Source organism: Gopherus evgoodei, unplaced genomic scaffold, assembly GCF_007399415.2.
Source record: "Gopherus evgoodei ecotype Sinaloan lineage unplaced genomic scaffold, rGopEvg1_v1.p scaffold_39_arrow_ctg1, whole genome shotgun sequence".
Lineage (NCBI taxonomy): Eukaryota > Metazoa > Chordata > Testudines > Testudinidae > Gopherus > Gopherus evgoodei.
This window is the reverse complement of record NW_022060060.1, coordinates 519846-535055: the sequence shown is the minus strand read 5'-3', so window position 1 is coordinate 535055 and position 15210 is coordinate 519846. Positions and strand designations below refer to the sequence as shown.

Below are 15210 nucleotides of genomic sequence, written 5' to 3'. Positions count from 1 at the left end.
CCGAAGGAATAAGCAGAGCGATGATGTTACCAGTCTCCTGGCTATTCTAAGAGCTACAAGGGAGTAAGGGAGCTGGGGAAGAGGATGACGGTGGAAAGACAGGGTTAGTGGATCAGTTAGGCCAGTAGGAACAATCATTTTTCCAGTGGCCCTCTTGCTTACAATAGTGACACGTGCTATTATTTTGGTTTTGGAAAGGTGGGCAGAAGAAGGGATTACGGTTTGCCTCTCCCTTTTCCCCCACAATGGGTGATTGTCGCAAGGTTCCTGCATGTTTTGGACATGGAGGGTCATTAATTTAGTTTTCATGGCATCCTTTTTCTTTTCTAGTAGGCGTGATCATGTTGGGCAGCTGTTAAAATTTCATTTAGATTTTTTCCTTCGCAGTCTACAAGGCCAATTTTTAATTGGTCTCCTGATCGTGGGTTGAGGTCCTGAACAAAAGCAGCCACCATGGGAATGGTGTCTGGTATAGTCTATGCCGGAATGCCTTTCAAAAACTTGCTTAAGGTGTTGCATACAATCAGTGGGGTTTTCTCCTTTACAGATGCTAATCTTAGTCCAATCTGCCTTCTTCTGGCAAAGTGCTAGGACCGCATCCAGCAGTCTGTCTCTTATCACATCAATTCTGGTCTGATCGTGGCCTGGGTCACGTGCAGGCCACTGGGCTTCCTCATAAAGGTTTTTCAATGTTTCCCTGGGCAAGACTCCTCTTAGGAGTTGGTTTAAGTCTGCCCAGGGGGGTTATAATAGTTTATGACTGTTCTTAATTCTTCCTGGAATTTAAGAGGATCTTCTCTTACTTCTGGAAACTTTTCAGTTAAATTATACAAATCCGTGGGGGACCAAGGTGCATGCAAGGACACCAAGGTTTCCTGACCCAAAGAGCCTATGGCCAGGAGTTGGCGCAAGGGGAACATTGCCTCTCCGTGGGGAGGCAAGGTTTGACGGGTGGATCTAAGGGGGTTTTTCCCTCTAGTATTCTTCGCCAGCCCAGTTGAATCTAAATCTGTTATTAATCCTTCTAAGTGATCATACAGACAATGAGCTGTACATTCTAGGGCACTGACTGGGCTTTCTGAGGACTTCACACGTGAAAAAGAAGGAGACAGCGAGGTTTCTACTTGGGGTTCCTGGGGGGGCTTCCCGACCAGTTCCAGCCTGGCCGGGCTGTCCTTCACCACCCTGCACTGTTCCAGCCTGACTGGATGGTGCTTCACCAACCTGCGCAGGTGGGGCAGGGGCAACCAATTGTCTGGACTCTAAATATGGATCCTGGGGTGGGAGTGGGTACCCCGAAGAGGCCTTGAAGGGTAGAGAGGTATCTGCTGGCCTACAGGAGTTTGGGGAGGAGCCAATTTCTCCCTTGCCTCTTTTAATTGTATTTTAAGTTTCTCCTGGGAGTCCTTGAGACTCCTCATTTGAGATTCACTGTGCCATTTTTCTGTTTCTCCACACCAATCAAAATATGCATCAAACTGACCTTCCCCGACTTTATTGGCCAGAAGTGCGTCTCTGAGGTGCACAATCTTGTCAAGGTCAAAACTTCCCTGTAGGGGAAACTGTAATTTTGAATTGTCTTTGGTATACCAATTCCATTTGTTCAGAAACTTTCAAGTGAAAGGACTGTAATTCATGTACATGTAGTAGCAGGTGTGCCTTTCAGCGAGGAGGTGGTCCCATCAGCTCCCATTTCTCCCAGTTCCTGGCAAGGCGGAGACCACCTTGGACCTTCTGGCCCCCAGTATCCGGATCACTTTCACTCGGGTCACTCACACAGGGAAAGCTTATTTAGGACTTCCATGACTCTCCTACAGCCCCCTCAGGGCCAGTGCAACCATTTAGGCAACATAGGTGGTCGCCTAAGGCACTGGCATTCAGGGGGCGCCATTTTCTTCGGCAATGACGGCAGCGGTTGGCTCTTCGGCCGACCTGGTCGCCGCCGGCATTTAGGCGGAGGGAGCTGGGCCAGAGGAGCGCAGGGAGGGCCGCAAGAGGGGTGCCTCAGGGCGGAGAGGTGGAGCTGCCCTGCGGGGGACACCTCAGGGTGCAGGGGGGGAGCTGCCGCGACAGGGGGGTGCCTCAGGGTGTGAGTGCAAAGTGGAAGTTTCATCTAGGGCGCGAAACATCCTTGCTCTGGCCCTGAGCCCCCTTCAGCAAAGAGCGTCAGCTAGTCTCAGAAAGAATGGCGCTGTTTACTCTGGTGCTTCAGGTGAGGTGATCAGAGCAGTTAGTGGCTCATGAACCACCTTCAGGCAGGAAAAGAGACAGGGGAGGATAGAGGTCATGGGAAAGGACCATCCAAGGACAGAAAAGCCTAGGGTCACACAATCCTAGACCCAAGCAGGCCCCTCGCCAGTCAAGCCATGCAGAACGAGACTGTCTTGGTCAGGGCCCCCCTTTCGGCGGTCACAGGGCTTGCATTAGAGACATCTCCGGTTACGAGATGGTGGGCTTCGCAGAGAGCTCTGAGCACCTTCCTGTGACCCTCACTCACACTGGCACAGCCGAACAGAGTCCTACCCAGCCACCCACGTGCCTCTTCCCGCTGCAAAAGGTCCAGATCCAGCGTGCAACTCACTCAAAACCAGAGCCTACCAGCCATCCTCACCCAGAACCCAAATAGAGGTTTAAAAGGTCTCCTACCTTTCAGATGGTGCCCGGGTTCAGTGGGGAACAGTCCTCCAGTCCGGTGGTATGCTGTGGATCCAAGTCATGGCACCAAGAATTGCTGTGGAAAAATTACAGCATGTGGTGTTTGGATCAGAACAGCCTAAGGCTCCTTAATACAAGCATGCAGGGAGAGCCAGCCAGCCTAGCTGCCAACCCTCACCCCCAGAAAGGAAATACTGAAGCTTAGATAGCTCAAAACCACAATCAATTACTCGCAATAATAGATGGCAGTGTTCACAGCCGTCTGCGAGCACAGCTACAGGGAAAGTGTGTTTTTAGCCGTGTCTTGGAGAAGCTCAGGCAGTTCTGGAGGGACAGGATGTAGCCTGTGACCCCAACAGAGTTTATATACCTGAGCCACTCCAGGCATTCGCCGGGAGGCTGCCAGACCCAGTGCCAGCATGGTTGGCATGATCAGCCCACTAGGAGGGAGGGACCTTAGCCAGCAGTTCCTGTTGCAACGAGGAAGGGCTGGGGTCGGTCTCCTCCTTTGGAACTGCCAGGACCTCATTGTGAGCAGGACCAGGCATGTTCAGATACATGCCATCTGCGGTACAGTAGATTGTACAATTTAATTTACACAGCAAGTCTCCTCCCAAAAGGTCAACCTATTACTGCTCCAGTGACACAGAGCAATGCAGGGACTCATACAAAAACCAGGGGTGGAGCATCTGCAGGCTGGCGGGGCAAGTTTAGCAGAGCTCGCTCATCCCCAGGGAAAGGGAGACACACAGTGAGCTGAATAGGAAAAGTGCGCTTCCAGTGTGCATTTCAAGATGCATCCCGCAGCTGCCCGGTTCTCCGTGCATGATTCACCTTCAAGGGCTCGAGTGGAACTTAGCCAGAAAATAAAATTCTTTGCTTGTAGCCAAACGGTTCAAAGCACAGACACGGGAACACACAGGGAAATGCAGCAAGCAGCAAAGGCAGCTTGTGGTGATGTGGGGGGCAAGGTCTTGCGCACAGCACAAAGGTCTCCCTGCAGAAGAGGTGATTAACGATCCACATTTCTATAGTAACACACACCCAAAAAAACTCACCGCCTCCCTGAGGCGGTGGCAGTCAGTTCCTCTGGCCGGCTCAGAGAGCACCTGCTCCACTGTACTCAGCTCCCTAACACACTAAGCAGCCCATCTCCCCCTAGTCTCTCTTCTTGTCTGAGTTCCTGCAGTCACAGCCCTTGTTCTGACCAAGCCTGGGGCTGCCCCATCCCCTCCCCATTCATTGAAGGGGTACGTTGGGTTTTGCTACCTACAACCACCCTTTTCCTGCAGCTCCGTCTCCTTCCGATCTCACATTCCTAGGAGCATCTCATCTGCTGTGGCCTTTCCCAGGCACTGTTTATATTTATTTTATTTAACCAGCATATTTGGCAATAGCCACTTCTCTGTTGGCGAGTCACCCATTGACTGAGACAGTCACTTGCTCAGACACAAAAGCGATGTAGGACTCTCCTACCGAGCGGTGCCTGAAGACTTGTCTTCCTGGGAGTTTATCCTGCCTGGGTGACACTCATATGCCAATATTTAGCCTATGGAGTTCTCAGTCCCAGTCCAGGACCCTGAACCCTACTTCCTACCCTCATAGCCACCTCCAGTCATTACAAGTGTGCTGAGCTGAGTGCAGGGTCTCTCTGGGGTGTAAAGGGACATCTGTCCCCAAGGGGACATTGCCACATGCTCAGCACTCACCCCCGTCATATCTTATACCCACCCTGGGGAACCCACATGCAAATCCCTGCCCAGGGGAGTCCTCTGCAAACACAAATCACTGGCTGGAGGAGCCTCAGTCCCTCCCCAGACACAGAACTGCCCGGTCCTGCCCACTGGGGAGGCCTATGGATTTGTTCAGTGGCTAATATTATCTTTGCTATTTTCTCCTTTTCCCAGGTATCCTCTCTCGGGTGCAGCTGGTCCAGTCTGGCCCAGGGACGGTGCAGCCCGGAGAGACCCTCACCCTGAGCTGCACTCTCTCCGATGTCTCCATCTCTGCTCAGTATTATTTCTGGCACTGGATCTGCAGTCCACAAGGGCTGGGGTGGATGGATGGTTATATCCATATAGTGGGGGTACAAACTATGCCCCATCTCTCCAAAGCCGAGTCACCATCTCTGGAGACACTTCCAAGAACCAGGTCTCCCTGCAGCCGCGCTCGCTGACAGCTGCAGACACCGGCACCTATTACTGCGCCAGAGACACAGTGACTCAGAGAAGAGCCAGGAGTGGCACAAAAGGGGAAAGTGGGCTTCTCAGGGGCTTTAATGCCTCATGTCTCCCATCATCTCCTAGCTCTGTAGGAATGTGAGACAGGCTTTCACTCCAGCTTTCCAGGACGTGACCTCAAGCTCTGACACATTTTATAGGGAGGCCCTTGGGTTGGTCATTCTCAGTATATGGAACCAATCTGAGAGGCCCCTTTGGTAAGTGACAGGTATTTCCCATGTACTACCACAAAACTCTTCTTTAAAAGTCATTTAAGCTTGTGGAAGTGCCACACCGAACCACCGAAACCTTAAAGGGACGTGAACGCACAACTGCTCAAGCACTTGGCTTCCAACTCACTTCCAACTCAGACTTCTTTGAAACTCAATAGTCTGAAAACAAAGGAATGAAAAGTATGGCAATCGTCCATCCTGGAGCTTCACGTCAGCTTACTGCACTAACTACTCTTTGTGGCAGACTACAAATTCCACAAGGAACACCTTTTCTGTCTCCAACAGACAAAGAAACACAGTGCACACCCCAATTTCATCCAGCTCCTCCAGTAATGCCAACGCTTGGCTAATAATGTCAACCACAGCCAAAGAAGTTTCCTCCTAAACACAAAGCACACACACACACACACACAAACATAAACACATGTGCACATGTACAAACACACAAATACATAGATAAGCAAACACACCCATATGCATAAACACACACACAGCACATACACCCAGATTTTCCCGTTCACCATTTAGAAAGCTATCTAGCATTAACTTAAAGATTGCAAGTGACAGAAAATCCACCGTGTCCCCAAGAAAATTATTTTCAATGGTTAATTCTCCTCCTTAATAAAAATTTTCACCTTATGGCTAGTCTCCATTGTTGTCTAGCTTCATCCTCTAGCCCTGTGGTTCTCAAACAGGGGTCACTACTTGTGTAGGGAAAGCCCCTGGCATGCCAGGCCGATGTGTTTACCTGCCCCATCCGCAGGTCCAGTCGATCGCGGATCCCACTGGCCGCGGATCGCTGCTCCGGGCCAATGGGAGCTGCTGGAAGCGGTGAGGGCCGAGGGACTTGCTGCCCACCGCTTCCAGTAGCCCTTGTTGACCCAGAGCAATGATCCACAGCCAGTGGGAGCTGTGATCAGCCAGACCTGTGGACGGGACAGGTAAATACACTGGACCGGCCCGCCAGGGGCTTTCCCTACACAAGCAGTGACCCCTGTTTGAGAATCGCTGCTCTAGCCTTTGAATGGTGTCCTGCCTTTGTCCGCTGGATTATAATGCCATTGACAATCAGAAATCTTTGAAATGGGAAAGAATAACCGAGTGGAAACAGGAAGATGAATTTCCCTTAAAGTCACTATTTTAAGGTCAATATAATTTACTCTGAAGGGTTTATCAAGCTGAAAGCTCAGAGGTGAAACATTTGAGACACTCAGATACCAGAACAGAAGACAATCACTGTGTCTTGCTGAACACAAAGATAACTGAGGAGACATCAGATAATCATTGTATTGATGTGTAGGAACAAAGGAGCTACCGGGCCAGTCTTGTAGAGTAATTCATCACCAGCAACAGCTAACACCAGCAGTGTCTGAGAGCGGTGCAAAAGTGACCCCTAGTGGACGACTGTGGCATGACTACCCATGGAGGCTATTTCTTCCTAAAGTTTTCAGGGCTGTGGATTCAGAAACAGTGGAGAAAGAAAGAAAGAAAGAAAGAAAGAAAGAAAGAAAGAAAGAAAGAAAGAAAGAAAGAAAGAAAGAAAGAAAGAAAGAAAGAAAGATGGATTCTATCTATAGCTTCAATTCTTTGTATCCGTCTCTAAAAAGTAGAGACGTTGCAGTGCCCAGCTAGAGACGAGGTAAAGGACATTTGGTACGGTTGTGTATCACTGTGTTACTGGACAGCTGGGACTGCACAGTGACACACCTCATACCAAAAAGCTAAGCACACTGGCACTCCTATGAGAAAAGGCGGACTCAGAACAACTTCCCATTAGGCTCAAGATTTGATTTAAGTGCACTGAGCCTCAGCTGGTGTCATGCCTTCCCTTCCATGAAGTGATATCATTTTAAACCCCTGGGGGACCATTTCATTGATATTATTAAACAGTGCCTAGCTATTAGTATACTGGTAGCACCCAAAGGTCCCAGCCTAGATCCTGGTCCCATAGTCCTTGGCCCTGTATATAAACAGAGGAAGAGCTAGTCTCTGCCCCAACATTCATTGCAATCTAAACCTGGGTTTTCAAAGGAGTCTGAAATTTCAGAGCCATCTGGGCTCTTCACTCCACTCTATGTTCCTTTGAAAAATCCAGTCTAGTTATGCAAGGGGAATGGAGCACGGAAGGTGGAGTGATTTGCCCTAGATCAGACAGGACTCAATGACAGATTGGGAATGGAACCCAGGTGTCCCAAATCTAAATGCAGTGCTCTACCCAATCATTCCACTCCTCTCCAAAGAGTTAGAGATTTTAAGCAGACATACCTTCTGAAGTGCTGTCTCACGTTGGTCCTGGTGCTTTAAAAGATCTCAGCTGAATTCAAAAATAAGAATTGCCTTCATGTCTCCTACCACTGTTCTGTCTCCAGTCATGATGTAAATCTCTTATCTCGGCAAGAGATTTGGTATGGGCATGCATCACTGTGTACTACAGTGGATACCACAGTGACAAAAGCCAGTATAAAAACCTTGTTCTGCTGGCAGCTGTGCAAAGCAGCCCAATTTCAGGTGACTGCTAGGTTAGTATTCCATCAGGCGGAGCCAAAGGCTGACATTTACAAATCTATCTAAAGAATTTCAATGCCACGTTCTCAATGAAATGAACAAGAGCTTCCAATGGGAGTCGGGAACCTAACCTGCTTATACACTTTTGTAAATCCAACTAGATACTTCTCTGCACCCTTTGGTGCCTAAAACTCTTTGTAAATGTGACCTCTAATCCTGCAGAGGCTTTGAAGAATCTCAGCCTATATTTCTAAGTAGAGTTGGTCCAAAAAAAAAAGGAAGGGAAAAAAGTTTTCAGAAAAAGTTTTGGGAAAAATGTGTCCCTTTCCATCAGATATTTCAGATCTCTGTTTCTAAGTTTTGTTTTCTTCTTTCCTCTGAAGAGAATGCATCAGCTTTGTGTCCTGCCTTCTCCTGAGAGTCAATAAAATACACCTCTCTACCAGTATCAGGAGAGATCATGCTATTCACACTCTGACTAGCCCCTAACCCCATGAGTAGTGAGTTAGGGCTTTAGAATCTGGTTCAAGAAAAATAACTTGCAAACTGTCTTTATTGTGTTCACTTCAGATTTCTCTTATTCCCTTACTAATCTTCCATGGAAATGAGAAATAAAGCTTCTCTCTCCTACTAAGATTTCCCTGTTCTGGACAAGAAATTTCTCCAATGACGTCTTGAAAATTGTTAAACCAGAATTTAATTCTTTATCCATACCAGTACTTCCCAATTTACTCACCACTCCAGAACTGGGTAGGACACATTCTAGACTGGATTGATTCTCATTAAGAATATCAGAACTGTGTTATCCCAGTTTCAGAGATATTAAGGCCAGAAAATATAAATTAGATCACCCAGTCTGACCTCCTGTCTAAACATGAGCCGTAAAATTTCAGCCAGTTACTTCTGTGTTGAGGTCAATTACATGTGTTTCACTAAAGCATATTTTCTAGAAAGGCATTCAGGATTGATCCAAAGACTTCAAGAGACCGAGAGTCCATCACTTCCCTGGATAGTTTGTTCCAGTGGTTAATAAACCTGACTTTAAAAAACCCAATGCCTTATTTCCAGCTTGAATTTGTCCGGGTTTAACTTCAAACCATTGGTTCTTCTTCTGCCTTACTGTGTTAGATTAAAGAGCCCTTAATACCTGGCATCCTTTTTTATAAGGTAAACATATTCAGCTCCTTAAGAGCCTCCTTTTTGTCCTGAGAACAACAAACATGGGGGGGAGAGAAATGCAGCATTTTTCTATTTTGAATGGATTAAATCTACCTGTTTCTCCATGTTTCTCGCTTTTTATATCCTCTGTCCATCACTGTAGAATGTTAAGGCTCGTTGTGAATATCCAAACAAAAAGAAAATGATACAAGCTTGAAGAAATTCTCCATTCACCCCTCCGACACCTGCAGCTCTTCACAACTAGATGGCTGAACAATCCAAAACTGTATTGGCCAAGTTAGATGAGATAGAAGAGATTTTTGTATGGCTCTGTACCATTGTGTGCTATGGAGTAGCAGCTATCACAGTGAAAAGTCCTTTGTCAAAAACTTGGTAATCTTAGAAGCTATGCTACAGAGCCCAACAGAGGGTGCACTCCTACGTTTTCAAATTCATTGCCATTGGATGGCAGAGGATTTTGTCTGACCGGATATCGCTAGGATGGGTGGATGGCTACCACCGTGACAACTCCTCCCATAAAAACCCTAGATCTGGTTAGTGGCAGCCCAAAGAATTCAGGCAAGGAAAATTCTCATAGACTTTCCATCACAGCAAAAAAGGGGGAGAAAAGCTCCCAGGGGAGGGAATAAATGTTCAAGTGTGCACCTGTAACAACAAGCTGTGCTTCTTCCACACTGGGATTTTCCCAGGGGAATCAGGCACAAACCTTGGGAGTTAGGTGCCGAACCTGATCACCTATCTGCATTTTTAGCCTCCTCCTTTCCTTTGTGGATCTTGCCCCTCGAAATGCCCAGCACATATGGCTAGCGAGACCACTACATATTACTTTAGAGAGGACTGAGGCTGAAACTCACCCCTATCATTATGGCCCTAAGACTTAGACTGCTAAGCTACCCAGCAATGAACTTTAGCTCTGTGAAATTCCTTAAATTCCCTTGAAAATCCCACCCAGACTCAAGATAACTTGGATACCTTCCCTGTGAGTTCCCATCCCGTCAAAGGTTTGGGTTCTTTTAAGTTTCACCTTAACTCTGGATTTCTTGTGGGAGTTTCAATGGTGTTTTTCTTGTCAAAATATTTACATATAAATCAGTTTCCCCCATCCACATCCCCCCCTTCGGTCTTTCTCTCTCTGTCTCTCTCTCTTCCTCCCACCTCCACCCCTGGGTCTTATATCAACACCCATTGCTGCAATATCTAGTTCTCATTGGGAATATCCACCAGAAAAGAAAACAATCTGATCTTGGGGACATTACTAATTGACTCCTCACCCACATGCAATTCTTTGGAACTTAGTGGAAGAGCTCTGCAAAAAGGCATTGACTGGGTTGAATGGTTCCACTTTTTGTGGAGGAGGTTTTTGTACAGTTCTGTATCACTGTGCTGGGTGGGGTACCTCCCACAGTGACAAAACCCCGAACAAAAACCTGTGTCCAGCAGCAACGATGCAAAGAAATCTCTCTAGCAGGGGTCCTGTCATCAGATTCTGGCCATCTGACAAACATGAATAAATTTAGACTCTCAGCACACCTGCAAAGGACAGAAAGACACAGAGGAGAACAACGATGCCCCCCACTTCACAGGGAGAGACATTTACATATCTATCTAAGCCACTTACATGGCCCTACTACCATAGTACCTACGTACCTCATAATCTTTAATGTGTTGATCCACATTATCCCCCTGTGAGACAGTTGGAGACCCAAGGAAGAGATACTAAGCGCTAAATATGTGAAGGAATTGGATGCCTAAATCTTTAAACCTAAACACCTTTAAAGGTCTGACGGTAGGTGAACTTGCCCAAGGTCAGATATGCGGTCTGTGTCAGGACAGGGAAACAAACTGAGATCTCCCAAAGTCCCAGGATTGGGTCATAAGCACAGGACCATCTTTTCTGCAGATGGAGAAGTGGAGTAATAGGAAGATCGAGGATCAAATCTCAAAGCTCAGTGAATCTTCTCTGATGGATGGAATCTATCTATTTCCCCATCTTTCAGCCACCCTTCTCTGCAGAATGTAAGGCTCGCTGTGAATGTCTGACAGAGAAGAAAATGATTTGAGTTTGAAGAAATTCTCCATTCACCTTTCTCACATATGCGGCTCTTCACAACTAGAGGGATGAACGATCCCAAGCCGTATTTTCCCTGTGGATTCACTGATAAGACCAAAAAGATTTTTGTATGGCTCCATAACACTGTGTCCTACTGGGCAGTGGATACCACAGTGAATAGTCCTCTATCAAAAACACAAGTCATTTTAGCAGCTATGTGGAGCCCAACAAAGGGCATGCTCCAAAAATATTTGGTCACACTAACATTCATTGCTATTGGCTGGCCAAGGATTTTGTACAGCTGAGTAGCACGGTGCTAGATGGGATAGCTACCACAGTGACAAATCGCCTAGCAAAAACCTAGACCCTGATAGAAACTGCATGAAAATACCGGGCAAGGAGAGTTCTCACACCCGTTTCTATCACCTGTGACAGACCCAAATTAGTGGGGTACAGGAGTCTGGTAGAGGGCAAATATACTGGTCACTGGATGAGTAATTTTCTGTTCCCTGAGTGACCAGAGCAGGGGCTGCACTAGAATAATCAGGAATCTGCTAGAACCAATTAAGGCAGACAGGCTGATTAGAACACCTGCAGCCAGTCAAGGCAAGCTAATCAGGGCACCTGGGTTTAAAAAGGAGCTCTCTCCAGTCAGGGAGGGGGGAGCCAGAGGAGAGGAAGTGTGTGTGAGGAGCTGTGAGCAAGGGGTGCAAGGAGCTGAGAGTGAGAGGCTGTGCTGCTGGAGGACTGAGGAGTACAAGTGTTATCAGACACCAGGAGGAAGGTCCTGTGGTGAGGATAAAGAAGGTGTTTGGAGGAGGCCATGGGGAAGTAGCCCAGGGAGCTGTAGCTGTCATGCAGCTGTTACAGGAGGCATTATAGACAGCTGCAATCCACAGGGCCCTGGGCTGGAACCCGGAGTAGAGGGCGGATCCGGGTTCCCCCTAAACCTCCCAACTCCTGATCAGACACAGGAGGAGTTGATCCAGACTGTGGGGAAGATCACTGAGGTGAGCAAATCTACCAAGGTAGAGGAGGAACTTTGTCACAACTTGTCTACCTTGGTGGGCCCTGCATGTATTGGCAGATTTGCTCACCTCAGTGATCTTCCCCACAGTCTGGGTCAACTCCTCCTGTGTCTGATCAGGAGTTGGGAGGTTTGGGGGGAACCTGGGCCTGCCCTCTACTGCGGGTTCCATCCCAGGGCCCTGTGGATTGCAGCTGTCGATAGTACCTCCTGTAACAGCTGCATGACAGCTACAACTCCCTGGGCTACTTCCCAATGGCCTCCTCCAAACACCTTCTTTATCCTCACCACAGGACCTTCCTCCTGGTGTCTGATAACACTTGTACTCCTTAGTCCTCCAGCAGCACAGCCTCTCACTCTCAGCTCCTTGTGCCTCTTGCTCCCAGCTCCTCACATGCGCGTCCTCTCCTCTGGCTCCCCCCTCCCTGACTGGAGTGAGCTCCTTTTTAAACCCAGGTGCCCTGATTAGCCTGCCTTGATTGGCTGCAGGTGATCTAATCAGCCTGTCTGCCTTAATTGGTTCTAGCAGGTTCCTGATTACTCTGGTGCAGCCCCTGCTCTGGTCACTCAGGGTACAAAAAACTACTCATCCACTGACCAGTATATTTGCCCTCTAGCAGACTCCTGTACCCCACTGGTTTGGGTCTGTCACACACTGCAACAATTGCTCCCAAGTGAGAAAATAAATATGGAAGCATACACCTCTGACTTCTTCTGAAATATCTCTATCCCCAGGATTTTTTGAGGAGACCTATGAGAATCAGGTACTAACCCTAAATCAATGGGATTTGGGCACCCAACATGCTTATGTGCCGTTGTAATTCCCACTGCACCAGAAGGCATCTACAAAACTTTTGTCAATCTGGCCTGAGAGATTAAGGACCTGAGCCAAAATCCATTGAAATCCAGGGGAGCGTTTCTATTAACTCCAGCTGGCTGGAGGTCAGGTCCTAGAGACTTACCTACACTGGTACAAGAAGTGTGTAATAGAGCCACGACTTAACCTGGCTCACCTGGCTCCCACTCCCGTGTAGAGGCAAGGAAACTGCCTTTGAAACATTTTCCCATCACACCAACATCCATTCCCCTGAGACGGGTGGATTTTGTACGACTGTGTACCACAGTGATATGGGGTGGAGTAGCTACCACAGTGAAAAATCCCCTGTCAAAAACCTGAAGCGCATTAGCGATGGTGATGAGAAGTCAGATGACATGGAATCTGCTCAGATCTTCACATCAGTTCACAAGAGGGGGACAGGGATTTCATACTGCTCTGTAGCACAGTGCTAGGTGGAGCGGTAGCTTCCACAGTGACACATCTCCTGTCAAAAACCTAGACACTCTTGCGACTCTGAAAACACAGTATATAATTCTGGACTCAGAGCCTTAAACTTCCCTAGCTTTGATCTCTTAACAGAGCCTCACAGAGTCCTGGAAACAGCTGTGTGGTCGATCTAGTCATGAGGTTAGAAGGTCCTGTCCCGGAGCCATTAGTTCATTTACTTTACACACAAGTTCCACCTTTCAATGCGCAGTAAAACCTCATCTTAGAGCCACAAGAATGATTCGGGATTAGAAAACTTTCCTTACAGTGAAAGACTCAAGGAACTTAATTTATTTAGCTTAATGAAGAGGAGGTGAAGGGTGACTTGATTGCCATCTATAAGTACCTACATGGTGAACACAAACGTCCAAATACAGAGTTCTTCAGTCTAGCAGACAAGGTGGTTAGAAGTTGAAGGTAAGCACATTTTTCAGACTAGAAATCAGGTACAAACTTTTAACACGGAAGGTAACTAAACTTTGGAACAATTTACAATACTCTGTCACTGGCCATTTTTAATTCCCCCTGAAACATCTGCTCTAGTTCAAATAGGAATGAATTCAGGGAAGTCCTATGGCCTGCGTTATGCGAGAGGTCAGATTAGATAATCACACGGGTCTGATACTCTATGAATCTCTGACTTATTCCAACATACAAAGAGCCACAATTTCATCCAGGTTACGTGGAAAGAGAAAAATGCTTCACATCTCTCTGCTTCAACTGCATCTTCGCCTCTTCCCAAAAAATAAATCTCACTCAGGGAAAACCTTGAGCCATTTCATACAAAGAGGATTTTGTGTGTCTCCATACCATTGTGCTGATTGGAGTAGCTACTATGGTGAGACACTCCTGCATCTCTTAGCAATGACTGTGTGAAAGAAGTCGGGCACCTGTGCATTTATGTGGTCCCATCACTGCAGCATCTGAGGGCTTCCCAGTGCAGAGGGGAAATAGATTGTCAAAGAAGATTTAGACACACAATTACAATTGAAATGAATGTGAGATGTGCTTCTAAAGCCCCTAGCCCAAATCCCCATTTTACAGCCAGAGAAACTGAGGTACAGAGTGATATAAGGACCTGAATCAAAGGAATGCCATGGATCCAGTCCTACGTGACTGACCAGAAAATACATTGGGAATCGAGGAGATGAACTCAGGAGTCCCAAGTCCCATCCAACCCCTCTTCTTCCACATTCTTCCAGCAGGAGAGCTTTCCAGAGACTTTCTCATCACCTCAATGTTCATTCCCCAGAGATGGGCAAGGATCTTGTATGACTCTATCACTGTGATGGATGGGTGCTGGGTACCCCACAGTGACACATCCCCTATCAAAAACATGGATCCTGGAGTGGCTGCAATGTTCTTTGTTGGTTTGCCTGTCTAGCAAAAAAAATTAAGGATCTCCAACAATTTCTTAAATTTTAAGGCCAGAGGGACCATTAGAAAAATCATCTAATCTAACCTTCTGTGTATCACAGGTCATAGAATTTCATCCATTTACCCTCTTTTGAGCCAGATAATTTGTGTTTGAGTGAAGCAGAAAGGCATCCAGTCATGATCTAAGACATGAAGATGGAGAATCCACCACTTTCCTTGGGACTGATTAATCGCCTTCACTATTTAAAAAAATTTGTCTTATTTCTAAGTTTAATTTGTTTGGGTTTAAATTCCAGCCATTGGTTCTCGTTCTACCTTTCTCTGGCAGATTCAAGACCCCTTTAGTACCCAGGATGTTTACTTTATTACAAAACATTCAGCTTTGGTTTGGGATACTGTATGGGGGAAGCTTGAGGGGGAAAAATCATTGAAACAAGCATTTTGTTTCACTTTGAAAATGGCATTCTTTCCTTCTTCCTCTCACTTTTCATTTCCCTCCTTTTCTCCACTGATAATTCAGAGAAATCAAGAGTTTCCCTCTATTTTGAAAGGAGACATTTTGAAAATTTTAAAAAAAATTCTGATTTTTTAAATTAGAATGTCAACATTTTAGTGGAAAAATTCCATTTTTGAAGAAAAAA

The 15210-nt window shown here is 46.8% G+C and overlaps 1 protein-coding gene and 1 long non-coding RNA gene across 3 annotated transcripts in view; one reads left to right on the top strand and one right to left on the bottom strand.

Annotated features, from left to right (window-relative positions):
- The window catches only part of LOC115642209, a 440558-nt gene that overhangs the window by 162415 nt on the left and 262933 nt on the right, over window positions 1-15210 (top strand). The gene's annotated exons all lie outside the window — the stretch shown is intronic.
- The window catches only part of LOC115642377, a 31200-nt gene that overhangs the window by 5560 nt on the left and 10430 nt on the right, over window positions 1-15210 (bottom strand). For both annotated transcript variants that reach the window (XR_003998185.1, XR_003998186.1), the window contains exon 2: window positions 2647-2731. This is a non-coding gene — a long non-coding RNA (uncharacterized LOC115642377). The remainder of the gene's footprint in view (window positions 1-2646; window positions 2732-15210) is intronic.